Source organism: Triturus cristatus, chromosome 3_1, assembly GCF_964204655.1.
Source record: "Triturus cristatus chromosome 3_1, aTriCri1.1, whole genome shotgun sequence".
Classification (NCBI taxonomy): Eukaryota; Metazoa; Chordata; class Amphibia; order Caudata; family Salamandridae; genus Triturus; species Triturus cristatus.
Window position 1 is genome coordinate 212,941,943 of NC_140583.1, and position 15,457 is coordinate 212,957,399.

At 47.7% G+C, this 15,457-nt stretch overlaps 1 protein-coding gene across 3 annotated transcripts in view; it reads left to right on the forward strand.

Annotated features, from left to right (window-relative positions):
- The window catches only part of SCAPER (S-phase cyclin A associated protein in the ER), a 3,109,515-nt gene that overhangs the window by 549,218 nt on the left and 2,544,840 nt on the right, over positions 1-15,457 (forward strand). The gene's annotated exons all lie outside the window — the stretch shown is intronic.

Below are 15,457 nucleotides of genomic sequence, written 5' to 3' on the forward strand. Positions count from 1 at the left end.
TTCACGTTTTACCAGGACTTCCAAAGGCCCGTCTCTCTGGTCCAGTAGACTTATCAAACAGTTCCTTAAGGGTCTATATAGGTCCTTTCCAAGACCTCGACGGGTCCCACCGACATGGCACCTCAACTTGGTCCTTAACCAACTCATGAAGCACCCCTTTGAGCCCATTCATCGAGCTTCCATCAAGTACATCTCATGGAAAACGGCTCTGTTGCTCGCTCTCACATCTGCCAGGAGAGTCAGCGAGCTGCAAGCTCAATCCATTCAGGAGCCCTTCATGCAGTTCAAACAGGACAGGGTGGTGCTGAGGACAAATCCCAAGTTCATACCGAAAGTGCCTTCAGACTTTCACCTCAACGAGCCGGTGGTCCTACGTTCCTTCTTTGCAAACCCTACCACGGCAGCAGAAAGGACGCTCCACTCTCTGGATCTCAAACGGTGTCTTAAGTTTTATATAGACAAGACAAAAACCTTCAGAAAGTCATCGCAGCTGTTTGTGGCCTACAGCAGGCCAAGGTTGGGTATGCCTCTAACAAAACAGAGCATCTCGAGGTGGATCTCCTCAGCAATAGCATTCTTCCATGACGGGGCCGGACGGCCTTTAAGAGACAGGGTGGAGGCGCACTCCACCAGAGCGATGTCCACAACAGCAGCGTTGTTCGCTGGAGTGCCGATTTTGGACATCTGTAGAGCGGCGACGTGGAAGTCACCGCACACCTTCTCCAGACACTACTGCCTGGATGCTGAGCTTACGAAGGATGCTGCAGTGGGCCAGGCGGTTCTTCGCCATCTATTCCAGTGAGGTGAGCCTTCCAACATCCCGCCATCCTGGTATGCACATTCTTTACTGATTTACTGTTTTGACGTATGCCAATGTTTCAACCTGATATGGTAATATGTGTATTATCGATTTGGGAAAAAGGGGGTGGTGCAGAATACTCTTACCAAGTCAAGAGATCATGGTTTTAATCCATCACCGTTTTTTAGCTCACTGCACCATCCCAGCTCAGAACCTGGCTACATGCAAATTAGTCTGTACCTGTCCCAGTGCATGATGGGAACAGGGCAAACCAAACTACCAAGCCAATTCTTATACTGGGAAGGAAACAAGCTTCCGGGGACCGGTTTCTGGCATCACAGCCTTCGTCGGCCCGGCTTGCCTGAATCCTGATGGTGCAATGAGCAAGGGACTCACGTCTGAGCATACCCTCCCACACTAAGTGTGGATAAAATCGATTTGGGAAAAAAGGGGGTGGTGATGGACAGAGTTTCTGAATGATGCAGAATACTCTTACCAAGTCAAGAGATCATGGTTTTAATCCATCACCGTTTTTTTAGCTCACTGCACCATCCCAGCTCAGAACCTGGCTACATGCAAATTAGTCTGTACCTGTCCCAGTGCATGATGGGAACAGGGCAAACCAAACTACCAAGCCAATTCTTATACTGGGAAGGAAACAAGCTTCCGGGGACCGGTTTCTGGCATCACAGCCTTCGTCGGCCCGGCTTGCCTGAATCCTGATGGTGCAATGAGCAAGGGACTCACGTCTGAGCATACCCTCCCACACTAAGTGTGGATAAAATCGATTTGGGAAAAAAGGGGGTGGTGATGGACAGAGTTTCTGAATGATGCAGAATACTCTTACCAAGTCAAGAGATCATGGTTTTAATCCATCACCGTTTTTTAGCTCACTGCACCATCCCAGCTCAGAACCTGGCTACATGCAAATTAGTCTGTACCTGTCCCAGTGCATGATGGGAACAGGGCAAACCAAACTACCAAGCCAATTCTTATACTGGGAAGGAAACAAGCTTCCGGGGACCGGTTTCTGGCATCACAGCCTTCGTCGGCCCGGCTTGCCTGAATCCTGATGGTGCAATGAGCAAGGGACTCACGTCTGAGCATACCCTCCCACACTAAGTGGACTTATTTGCATGTAGCCAGGTTCTGAGCTGGGATGGTGCAGTGAGCTAAAAAACGGTGATGGATTAAAACCATGATCTCTTGACTTGGTAAGAGTATTCTGCATCATTCAGAAACTCTGTCCATCACCACCCCCTTTTTTCCCAAATCGATTTTATCCACACTCAGTGTGGGAGGGTATGCTCAGACGTGAGTCCCTTGCTCATTGCACCATCAGGATTCAGGCAAGCCGGGCCGATGAAGGCTGTGATGCCAGAAACCGGTCCCCGGAAGCTTGTTTCCTTCCCAGTATAAGAATTGGCTTGGTAGTTTGGTTTGCCCTGTTCCCATCATGCACTGGGACAGTGTGAGAAGTTGGCCTGATGTATGATGTCACTAGTTCTAGTGTACACCTTATATCAGTCCAAATACCCTTATGGTGATTGGTTGTAAAGTCAACCTTATAGACCAGCTATCCTAGTGGTAGCATGGACAAGAGCAGTCTTAGGCTAAACTCTGAATGGCATGTGAAGCCAGCTGTGATGCCATATATAATCCCTTGAATACCAAACGAAAGGACACCACAACAGATATATATATAAAATAAAGTGTATTTATTCTAAGCAAACCCTCAGCACTCTTTATGAGATTAGAGGTAAGTACAACACAGTCTTATTTATGCATACATTAAGTCACACAGGTAAGTAATACAGTTAGGCCCTAGGGGCCACGCAAACCATATACTAAGTAAGTGGTATAAGAACCACTGTCACGGAAATAGAATAGGCCTAGGCCTAGGGAATCGCTGGGGCTACACTACACTAGCGTTCGTTAGAAAGTGGGAGGCCCACGGGATTCGTGTGCAGAGTGGAAACACTCACGCGTAATGCGTAAAAGTCAATAGCAATAGTACAGTTTAGAAAACGGTAGATTTAGGACACTTCCGGAGTAGCTAGGAAGTTGAGACTTGAAAACTAGACACTAGGATAGTCACTATCCTGATGAGCACCGGAGTACCCAAGTTACCTAGCCCACAGGCTGCGGGTGCATAGGGGTGAAGATGCGTCGTTTTCGTCGTCGACTCCTATGGATGCCTGAAGAAAGATGCTGACAGGCAGTCAGTGAAGAGTGTCCGGTGGATCCCAAGGCTGGGATCAAGAAGAGAAGAAACCTGCGAGCAGAAGGGACAGAGTCAAGGTCACTAGCCAGTGACCACGTGGAACCAGGAAGGAACCAGGCGATGTCGTGAAGATTGCAGGTGAAGGTGAAGCTTGTCGCTGCAGCCAGGAGGACCAGGAAGCATCGAGGACGACCAGGTCCAGGAGGCGAGCTGTCCCACGAAGGCTCTTGCTGTCGGCGGCGTCGAAGTTGGACTAGGACTCACCAAGCCTTGGCAAGCGGAACCCACGAAGAACGAAGGACTTGCTTCTGGTGCAGACCAGGAAGGTCTGGGGTGCTTCTTCTTTGCAGAGAAGCGGGTGCCAGTCTGGAGGAGCCAAACCAGCGCAGAAGATTTCAGGGAGCGTCGTCACAAAGGCTACTAGCCAGCGGGCAAGCAACCGGACAGACGCGGCAAGCAGGAAAATGCTGAAGGGCCCCACGCAGGACTCGTGGAGTGTGGCGGGCTGATCTTCGGTGCAGATGGTGCTTGGGGTTGGGGCTTCTCAATCCCCGGTGCACAACTTCGAGGGTGCCTCAGAAGCTGCGCTTTAAGTTACTAGCCACTTTTCCCAGGTAGCCGGTCCCACGTCGCTCGTCGCCTCCACGGATCTCAGCTTTGCTGTGGGTGTGGATCAGGGTCGGAGAAGTCTGGAAGTCAAGGCTCTGGTCGGGCTCTGCAGTCGGTTCCTCGTAGAACGTGGGCAAAGCAAAGGGTAGTCTCTTGATGGTGCCTGTTTGCACAGGGTAGCCACTCCTTGGCCACAAGGGAGATTCTTCAGTCTTCTTCTTTCGTCGAATGTCGAAGGTCCAGAGTTTCTGTTCAAGTTGCAGGTTCAGGATAATCCAAAGTCTTGAGGCCCAACTCCCACTCTTATACTAATCTGGGGGGCTGGGATACCTGCTAGGTCACGCCTTATGGGTGGGACCTGGGAGGGGGTGGTTACACCCACTTCCCTTTGTCCAGTTTCGCGCCAGAGCTGGGGCTGGAGTGCCCCAGCGCCGGTTTGAACTGGACTATGCAAGGAACACCTTGTGTGCCCCAGGCATGTCTCATTCCTTTCAGCCCACCCTGCCCCAATACACTAAAGGCTGTCTGGGGAGGTGCTAGCACCTCCCCAAGCAGGAAACCTATTGTCCAGGCCTCCCTGGCTGGGATCACTCCCAGCTGCAGGAGGTCAGATTTGTGTCTGTGGCAGCAGCATCCATTTTGTGATGCTGAGGCTTTGGTTAGAGTTAAACAGCAAAGTAGGATTTTAACATGTCTCTCCCTCTAGAAGGGAGGAATAATATCCTCATCACCAGAAATGGTATGGGGGTATTATTCCAAAGTGTTAGACACCTTACACGACATGTTTTGATAAAGCCAAACCATAGTTACCATAACCGTTTAAGATTATAAGGCACTTTAAGAGTATATGGGAGGCTATATCATAGAACAGCTATAAGGACATGGTTCCGAAAGCTGCAGACAGGCTCAGCTCATGCTAGAGCACCATCTCACATGTTACCAAGCACTCTGCCTCCAGGATTGTTAAGGCCTGCCATAGGAGTGACTGATAGGTACACATGTGTCTATATATAAGGGTAGATATAGGCATACTATATCTAAGCAAGGGGTGATTACACGACCTTGCCCCAGCTGAGTGATCAGCCAGTTGTGTCTGATTGGAAGGCCAGACCAGGGGTGGCATAATACATGCTGCAGCCCCTGGGAGGCCTAGGGTACACCTATGCCCTGGGTACCTAGGGTACACTGTACAGGGTCCAATAAGGTGATCCTTACCAATTGGTTATGTACCTAGGGTACATGGAGTCCATTTTAAAGAGAGAGCAGACAGCCTGAGACCCTGAATGGCAGGATCTCAGGCCAACTAAGTCGAAAAACCAGCTAGACACTAGGCAAAAAGTTGGGGGTAACCATAGTCAGATATCCACCTTCCTACAGACAGGTACAGACTAATTTGCATGTAGCCAGGTTCTGAGCTGGGATGGTGCAGTGAGCTCAAAAACGGTGATGGATTAAAACCATGATCTCTTGACTTGGTAAGAGTATTCTGCATCATTCAGAAACTCTGTCCATCACCACCCCCTTTTTCCCAAATCGATTTTATCCACACTCAGTGTGGGAGGGTATGCTCAGACGTGAGTCCCTTGCTCATTGCACCATCAGGATTCAGGCAAGCCGGGCCGACGAAGGCTGTGATGCCAGAAACCGGTCCCCGGAAGCTTGTTTCCTTCCCAGTATAAGAATTGGCTTGGTAGTTTGGTTTGCCCTGTTCCCATCATGCACTGGGACAGGTACAGACTAATTTGCATGTAGCCAGGTTCTGAGCTGGGATGGTGCAGTGAGCTAAAAAACGGTGATGGATTAAAACCATGATCTCTTGACTTGGTAAGAGTATTCTGCATCATTCAGAAACTCTGTCCATCACCACCCCCTTTTTTCCCAAATATGTGTATTATCTAAATATCTATATGGCATGTTGCATCAGAAATGTGCATAATGTATTGCTAACTACTCTGATTCAGGCATGTGAATCTATGAAAGACACCCCTAATACTGGATAAGAAACGCGTTACTTACCTGTAACAGCAGTTATCCAGTATTGGTGTCTTTCATAGATTCACATGCAACCCTCCCGCCTCCCCTGGAAGGTCTCACGTCTCTCTCTATCTATATTACGCCTACCTAGCTTGGTGCGTACGAAAATCTGAGGAACTGAGGCTTCTGCCAGGAAGGTTCTAGAGGGAGGTGATGGCTGATTGGTTGGCTCTATGAGTTTGGTCCTTTTTTTCATAAGGACTAGGATAGGCTACTAAGGGGAGACCCTTAGACCTATTTTTCTCTATGTATGTCTATAGGACATTACTTTTTTATGTACCGGAGGCTCCCGTCTCGACGACGGGGAATGATTCAGGCATGTGAATCTATGAAAGACACCAATACTGGATAACTGCTGTTACAGGTAAGTAACGCGTTTCTTTGCTTTCACAAGGGAAATAGGGGGGTTGATGGATCTGCTCCCCTTTACTCCCTTACTTATTTTGGGCTGTGATGATGTACTCGGAACACCACTCGCATTATCTTGTACCCGAGTAGCCACAGGAGGGGTGGGGATGTTCGGCTGGCATTGTTGGTTAAATTTAAAAGAAGCCTTCTGTGGCACCTGTAGCAAAGTGGCTGGTACAGGCGTACAATCATTATTTCCAGAGCTCCCCCCTGCCACTGAGCCCTTGTTTTTGTTAGGATTAGGCTTAGTGGATACTGGTCTAGCAGATGCTGAGGATGGAAGTTTACCTATGGTTACATTTCTCTGGCCTTTGGAATTACTCGAAGAACTAGGATTCCCCAGGGCATTTTGAGGGTTAACTATCTTTTTAAAAAAGCCAGTATTGGTGTTTACAAGAGTCTCAAGTGCGTCCAATTTTAAGGTCATCAAACGTGTTCTTTCAAGTACGGGAAGTAAAAGAGTTTTAAACACAGCTTCCATTTTGGCCAGCAGGCTATCATCACTACTATAACAGGTAGGACATGGGTCCGAGGACCCAAAGGGGATATGAGGAGGGCACAGGGGATCATCTAAAACCAAGACAGGGTGTGAGGTGGGGTTGACTTCGGGGATTAGGATGGTGGGCTGAGCTGGGGCATTGGGTCTTTGGATCTTAGTAACACCCCCCCTCTGCTGGCCCTTACATCTTTTCCTTTTGCGGGGCACATTTCTCAGAGAGTCCTCATCCATGGATGAGTCCGACTGAGATTGACTGGCCAGGAGCACACTGCCCTCATCCCCACTGCCTTGTATGTCGTCAGGGTTTGAATCACTCTCTGAAGAAGTCAAAGATAGACCTTCCCCCTCCACCTCACGGTGCACATCCACCGCGGCTTCGACCAAGTGGTTGCTCATACTCGGGGGCCAGTGCATCAGGGCTGGGTATTGTGGCCAATTTTCCTAATGAAGAGCGTTTCCCGCTAACCAGATCTAATTAGAGACGTTTTTCGATAATGGCTCTCTTTTTCAAGAATACCTGTAGCCCTGGTGATAAAGGCGTCTAAGGGGCCAGAGACTACCCCCTTGGTAGTCTGCAGCTGTACAGTGCGTTCCTTTCCAGAAGGTAAAGGCATGGTTACCACAACAGGGTGATGTTGACACAACAATATGACCAAAAAGTATGAAAGAGCAGAGGGGGTGGCCCAACCCTACCACGACCGACCACGGACGGCCACAGACGGTCCCGCCCTTGTCCCGGGCTTCTCCCGGGACGCTCCCGCGCAGCGGCAGTCTATTACTGCTAAATACACACAGGGGCGTGACAAGCAGGTGGAGAAGTGTGGCTCACTGGTTAGAGTAGGCAGACCTGGAAGCAGAGGTCAGCCCGGGACCAGGGTTCAATTCCCGGCTCGGCTGGGTCTTGAGTCCATAAATTGTCCATGGACTCGATAATTCTCGCTCCAGTGCATACTCGATTCATGGGTTCACACTCTGCGACTCTGGGCAATAGCTTGCTTAATCTCCACAATGGCCCCTCGCGGCGGGATGCCTGGCTTTCACCCTGTGGATGCCCTGCTGGGTTATCTCACAGGGGAATACCAGGACGGGTTCCCTAAGCAAGCGCTTAGAGACCGGTTGGTGATTTGCGCTATATAAATATCTGTACATTTACATTTACATTTACCAGGTGTGGCAGGTTGGCCAGGCAGGGACTCCTGGGAAATGGAGTCCCTGCAACTCTGCTCGCAGCCCTGCTAGTGTCCCTCAGCACGCCCCAGCAGTCCTCCAGGTGTCAGCACGAAGTCCGGGGCACCCACTGGTCTCCTCCTCGAAGCGGGACCCGCACCGCGGGTCCGGCGAAATGTAGCGCAGCTTACAGAGCTGCGGAAGGGTCCGATGGGAACAACCGCCAGGTGAGGTCCGTTCAAAAGGTTTCCCGCCGGGGAAAGGAACAGAAGAGCTTTAATCACACTGGGAGTGTGGGGGGGCGTGACAAGCAGGGAGAGCGGGCCAGGTGTGGCATGTTGGCCAGGCAGGGACTCCTGGGAAATGGAGTCCCTGCAACTCTGCTCGTAGCCCTGCTAGTGTCCCTCAGCACGCCCCAGCAGTCCTCCAGGTGTCAGCACGAAGTCCGGGGCACCCACTGGTCACCTCCTCGAAGCGGGACCCGCACCGCGGGTCCGGCGAGATGTAGCGCAGCTTACAGAGCTGCGGAAGGGTCCGATGGGAACAACCGCCAGGCGAGGTCCGTTCAAAAGGTTTCCCGCCGGGGAAAGGAACAGAAGAGCTTTAATCACACTGGGAGTGCGGGGGGCGTGACAAGAAGGGAGAGCGGGCCAGGTGTGGCAGGTTGGCCAGGCAGGGACTCCTGGGAAATGGAGTCCCTGCAACTCTGCTCGCAGTCCTGCTAGTGTCCCTCAGCACGCCCCAGCAGTCCTCCAGGTGTCAGCACGAAGTCCGGGGCACCCACTGGTCTCCTCCTCGAAGCGGGACCCGCACCGCGGGTCCGGCGAGATGTAGCGCAGCTTACAGAGCTGCGGAATGGTCCGATGGGAACAACCGCCAGGTGAGGTCCGTTCAAAAGGTTTCCCCATACCCATAAAGCATAATCTCTGCACCATGATGTATAATTCTGCCAAACTGCACGTAAATCCACTCAGCTGTTTTCACACTACGTCAAATACAATAGTCTATGGAAAATACATGGGTGGAAAAATGTATTTGGACCCCCCTTTGATCTTTGGTTCCCCCCCCCCATAAAAAAAACAATTCCCCACAAAAATGTACATCATCTCAAAATGCAGAAAATGCTATACGTCTGGAAAGTTTTGTGGTGATTGATGAAACAGGTGGAAAGTTATTAGGGAGCTAATATCTTCAAAAAATCCTATCTTTGGAAATACTAATTATAACTGCAGAGTGGAAAGCTGATTTAATGTGATTTCTTTCTTTTTATCAAATGTATTTGTTATGCATTTGTTTATTGATTTACAAAAACATGTGACCATAAATGTGTCTTTTAGTAATTCTGAAACTTGTACAGATGCAGTCTAGTTTATTTTTTGGACTTCCTTGCTACTTTTAGTAGGATTGTGCTACGTACAAAGCCCAAAGTAATGAATGCCAATCATTGTTTAAAAAAAAAATATATATATATTTTAATTAAAGTTTTCTGTAAACAGTTCATAATGCGCAACATCCTTTCAAACAAAAGAGCTACTTGGAAATAAAATTACAGTCGTACAGAATGACAGTGGTACAGTACAATGTTGGTTTATCCACCGCAGTCTGGCCAAAGTATGTTTAATACTTCACAGTTTTGTCCACTACACAACATGTAGACGGAGCAATTCCTCATCATCTCCCATACTATACCGTAATGTTTGAGCCAGGAACTCCACACCTTATAGAACTTCTTCTCGCAACCTCTCTGTTTTCCTTTCCCTGAGAGTAGGCACCTTTGGGGCTCCTAAATGTTTGGCCACATGCCGTTTTTGCCACTATGAGACCCAAGTTGCTAAAGAGGACTTTGGCTCTGGGCTATATCTATCAAATTGGGTATCCCCATGAGTAAGAATTTGGGGGCCATTGGCAGGTTTTCACCCAATATTCTATTGAGTTCCTTCACTATGGTAGTCCAGGATGAGTGTATGTTAGGACAAGACCTCAGTGTGTGTATGAATGACCCATCCGGTTTCCCACGTTTTAGACAGTTAGGGGAATCTTGCGTACAAAATCCTGGTGCTGGAAAAATGGCCCAAGTCATTTTTCCCATTGTAAATCCCCTGTTACATAGGTTAACATGGTAGGAAGTTATTGATTAATAACTCTTGATAGGAGAAGGATAGAAATGCCATTCAAAGACTTCCCAGAAGGGTATTAAAGAATCTAACAATATCATATTGTTGAATTTCTCCTAAAGTGTACATACAAGAAGTTATAAGACTTTCTTGTTTGTAAGTTCAAATTCAGCCTTCCAGTAGTCAGCCCTGATTGGTCAGAGTTAAGTGGATTAGCCAGGCTGCCTTGATGAGGTGATAAAGAACCCCTGGGGTTAACCAGCTCTGCTGGCAGGGCAGTGTGCTGTTCCATAGGAATGCCAGGCCAGGGGGAAGAGTCGTAAACTACGCTCTTCAAAGGGGAGAGTAGAGACCATTGTCATTTACAGCTCTGAACTTCCCACCTTAGGCAGTTGGTAGGATTAAGGAAGGTATGAGCAGATGCAGGGGGGACAGTCTAAGTAAATTAGCCATCCTAGGGGTGTGTTTAGCCAGCTCTTACCTCCTTGCTGGAAAATCAGCCATTATGGATTTGGAAGATTTGATGCACTCTGGGACAAAATAATGCCACACTCTACAGGATGTGGTCATAACTTTGAGGAGTTACCCTGGTCCCATTGGTCAGAGGTGACCTCCTGCATGACCCAGAGAACTTGAAATAAGTATCTGAGAGGGGCAGAGCCCTCCAGATCTGCTGCTTGAAAGTTACTGAAGCAAGAAGTGCCCTGCTGAGAGGTTTTGCTGTGCAAAGATTTCTAAGGCCTGACCTCTGAAAACTGCACCATCTAAAACTACAGCCCTGTGGATTATTTTGCTGAAAAATAACTAAAGAGTGGACTCCCTGAAAGCTACAGGTTAAAAGAGCTCAACTGGAACATCACCAACTAAATTTACACCTTGGAGAACCATCAGTGGATTTGTAAGGGTTTTGTACCAGTGGATTGTGGGAACTGACGTCCTCAACTTTCAAGGACCATCTTGGAGCTTCCAGACCCTTGGAGTAAGTTTGAGAAACTTTGGGACTCCTTGAGGAACTTCAGGAAGAAGTTTGGAGAACTTTGGAGCAACTTTGAAAAAAAGCTCCATAGAGGGACCGACTTAACCTGGTCAGCCAGGCCGCCTGCCTGCAACCGCGAGCCGGCCAAGCCATCTAGGTTCGTCCCGCTAAAAACTCCATGGGTTCAACTTCCAGAGTTTGACTGGGACTAGAAGAAAACTGAAGCCGGCGAACCCTTACCCGATCCGGCTACATCAGGAGCATCGAGAGACCCCGAGAGAAAAAGCTCCAGAAAAGTTTCTAAGTCCGCTTGTAGAAAAGGTGACCGGGAGCAACCGCAAGAGCCAGGCCGCCTGCCTTCCATCGCGTGTCGGCCTGGATTCCTGGGTTGTCCCGCTGAAGCAATCTTGAAATATTTTCTATGTCCGCTCCAGGGAAGTTGACCAGGACCTCGTCACAAGACAAGCCGGCGAACCCTCACCGGATCTGGACTGGCTGGGATCTTTGAGGACCGTCGGGAAGAAAAGCTCCAGAAAAGTTTCTAAGTGTGACGGTAGAAACTGAGACCAGGACCTGCCGGGAGCTGTAGCCACTCAGGGCTCCATTGCACCCGGCCTGAAACTTTGACTTTGCCCCCGGTTTTTCGCGAGCAGGTATCACAATATGGTGCTATATTTGATTAAATCTTTGAAAATTCATATCCCCGGTTCCCTACATTGGATTTTTGTCGTTTTGGTGTCATTTTAAAGATAAAAATATTTCCTATTTGTAGGTCTTCCCTACACAGCGTGAATACGCTGCATAGGAAAAGGCCTTTTGGAATGGATTCGCTTTTCACCCTAAAAACGTGCACGCGTTGCATTGCTTTCAATGGCAACGCGTGCACGTTTGGCGATTCCCTTGCGGGAGCGAGCTTTGACACCATATGTTTGTAATTAACTTGCAAACATATGGTGTCCCCGCTTGCTCCCGCAAGGGAGGAAACCGGCGCAGGCCCCCTCCTCTCTCCCCTCCATCTGCTGCCTCCGTTCAGCGCGAGGCGCGCGCGCTTGGTTTTCCTTGGTGCCTGTGCATCCCATTGGCTCGACGAAATGTAACTTTGTCATCCTGGTGTTCACCCAGTCTTTATTGCCAGTTGTGCTACAGCCTGTTCTCCAGTTAGGCTGACGTAATGTTTACACAGCAATGGGTGCTTGCCTTTTGCTACCACCATTAACTGCTTAGGTCCTCATTGTAAGTGGCCTCCAGCAGTCAGAGTATATTGCGTGCTCGGGAATGTTATGCAAACAAAACAGGTAGGGCTTTTCAAGTTTGAATCCACTAATTAGCTTAATGATGCCATCAGGGGAAATGGGTTGGTACAGTGGTTTGCTATCTTGGGCTAGGAATAATTGAAAATTACATCACTCGACCGTATAATCAGTTACATGCTGTTTATACCAAACTTATGTTATTTTTTAAATTTCAAACATTTACCAACATTCACCAAGCCTCTTTTCTTAAATTACCATCATTAAATTTATCAAATTAATTTATACTTATCTCTTTGAGCAGCAGCAATAAAAGAAGGAAGAGCAGATGATCTAGAGGAGTTTTGTTAGTATTGGAATGTTCTTAGAGTTTCTGTATTCTTTATTCTAAGAACATGTTTGTTTCTTGCTGCTGGGTGGTAGCAATAAAGGAATCATTGATTAATGTTGGCCTCCGTGTCATGCCATAAAATTAGTTACATGCTGTGGAAGCTGAACCAGCTGGAAGGCCTACGTGGCTTATATCCCCAATGGCATCATGAGAAATACATGTAATACATAAGAGGGACCTTTGTACACTGTTGCTGGTTTAACAAAACCTCTGTAAAATGTTAAAAATGACAGGTAACACGCCCGATTTTATTTTGGGATACTTTGTGCCCAAAATGAGTCACGTAGAGACGATTTTTGCTGGACCCGACCGTCGCAGCCGTGATGCCACTAGATTTTATGTAAAGTGCGCACTTCCATGAATAATGCCTTTTGGGATACCGGAAAACACCGTTTTGCTCTACAAACGCATTTTGGGGGGGGATTCCATTGTGTTCTTTCACTAAGATACTTCTGCAGTTAGTTAGCAAAGCCAGTAGCCTGTGCGGGGTGCATTTCACAACATTACATGGAGTCAGACACTTGCAGGTAATTCTCTCAACTCACGGGAGCTGGGTATCGCCTCTTAATGGGCCTGGTGTGCAGTTCTCCAAAGGCACTGGGGTGACTCAGAGAGCAGTAGCCTACCTCCTAAGAGCTTGCGAGTATGCTGTGCACAAGAACTCGAAATAACAGTGGCTCAGTGGGGGAATGCTCCTGCTGTTGAGAGCGCCACAGAGTCTCCTGGTTACAGGTTTGCAGCTGAGGTGTTATTTCAGAGGTCTTCAATATTGTCTGTAATAAGAGCTTCTGTTCTCTGAAAATCGTCCTGAGCTACTAATATTATTAGAGTTGTAACCGTGAGTACATAAGGCAAGATTACACTAGTCACCGCCATATGCAATATTACCAGCAATACCCACCTCAGCGCATCTGGCAGCGTTGCCGTGCTAACATAAAAAAAAGCATTGACATAGTCAATAGGTCTCGCCTTTGGGACCTTATAAGTGTTTAGCCATGCAACAGTTGATGTTGTTGCACCAAGGATATTGTGCTTGATAACTAAACACTTATAAGGTCCAAAAGGCAAGACCTATTGGCTATGCCAATGCTTGTTATAAAATGGTGTTGGATTTTTATTATGTGTTGTGTCTTAATTATGTACTGAAATCGTGTTTTTAAATGCTTTACATACCTGTCTTTGAAGTTAAGCCTGTCTGCTCGCAGCCACGTTACCAAGGGTTGAGCATAAAAATAATTTTCTAAGACCTATGCTGAGTCCTATCATGTGTTAGTGGCCTTATTGCCAGTGGCAGACCTACCTTTGCCCCTACCAATAACCCACTTTGCAACAGTAATTGATAGAATTTATAATTCTGGACTTGTCTCCCTGTAGGAGTAGGGGTAAGACTGGGTCTCCTAGGCTTGGTAATGAACCAGTCGCGGGCTCAATCTCCGACACTTGTAGAGTTTCAGATGGAGGTGGAAGTGGGCTAGCCATCTGTTTACGTATCTTACCACGTTTAGATCTCTTTAGCATTGTGATGTGTACAAACTTATTGTTTGAAGCATTAGAGGTAGAAGAGGGAATTGCTATAAGCGGGGTAGTCTCACAATACGTTGCAAGTCCTTGAATTGTAGGAGATACGGCGCAGTTTGGGGGTAAAGCTATAGAGGTATCCGAAAGGGGGCGAGGGGATGGACCAGGTAACCCTCCTCCCGCGGCTGCCATCCAGGTTCATAGAGTCACCATTGTGTTTGGGCGATTTCATTACTGATGGCACTAACATCTGCATTCTAGCATCTGATCGATCAAGGTAGGTTTTACTAGCGTAGATGAAACTACACTGCAATCACCCACTTTTTTCCTACCTATTATCAATACAGATGACCTGTACACTAAGGGCCTAGGTAAACAACAGCAAGCTTACATAAACAAGAGTCCTGGAGCAAAGTAGAGACCACCATTCAAAATGTTTAAATTGTAAACAGTACCTATCAGATGTTAGATCAATTTCCAGAAGTAGCTTAGTGGCTCTGGCAACCTCAGATCAAGTTGGAAGCGTGACGGTAAGGGCCTCAGAGAGTGGGCCCTGCCCAGCCTCAAACGGCCACGGACTGGGGTGACCAACCGTCCGTAAATTTCATGTACCGTCCGTAATTTGAATCTCACATCCATTGCCCATGAAGATCCCTTTTACGGACGCCTTTTATCCATAATTTTGGGCATTTGGGAACAGCAGTGTTCCCCCTGCATGAAGCCTCAACTCCCTGATGGGACCCGCCTCACACTCTTCCTGGGAGCATAAGAGCAGCCCTATCCGCCCATTGTCATTCTGTATGGGGCTCATTATCCCATTGTCATTCTGTATGTGGCAGTCTGTGGTCTTACTGCATGTGGTGGGCCTCTTCCAGCTCGGGCTAGGGCATGGCATTCTGTCAGATGGAAGAAATGAGCAAACACGCCAATGCTGCTACTTGACAATCCAGTTCATTCAAAGAAGATGGTGAAAGAAGTTAAAAAGAAGGGGCTAGAGTTCTTTCAGTCTCATAATTTTAGAAGTGTGTTTTCAATATTATATTCAGCGAAGCCATGGTTGCTGCATTTTTATTTTATGCAACTAACAACCATTGACAAAGCCAATAGTTCTGGCTTGTTGTATGTGTAACGTTACTTGTTGTGTTATATATCTGGATACAATGACAGATTGGATGAATGAGTGGACGGATGGATAGATGACTGAGTGAAAGTGTGGATGGAGGGATGGATGAGTGAAATGATGGCTGGAAGAATACATGATGGAAAGGTTTGCAAATGGATCAATATGTTTGGATATGGATGGGCTTATTTATATACTATTGCACAACCTCCTCTGATGTGTCTGTAAAACGTATGTTTTGTCCCGAAGTTTTGTCCTGAATTTTGACCTCCTGTCCTGAATTGTTGTCCTGAATTTTTGACCCTTTGTCTTGAATTTTATAGAGCGTATATTTTTACATTATGACTT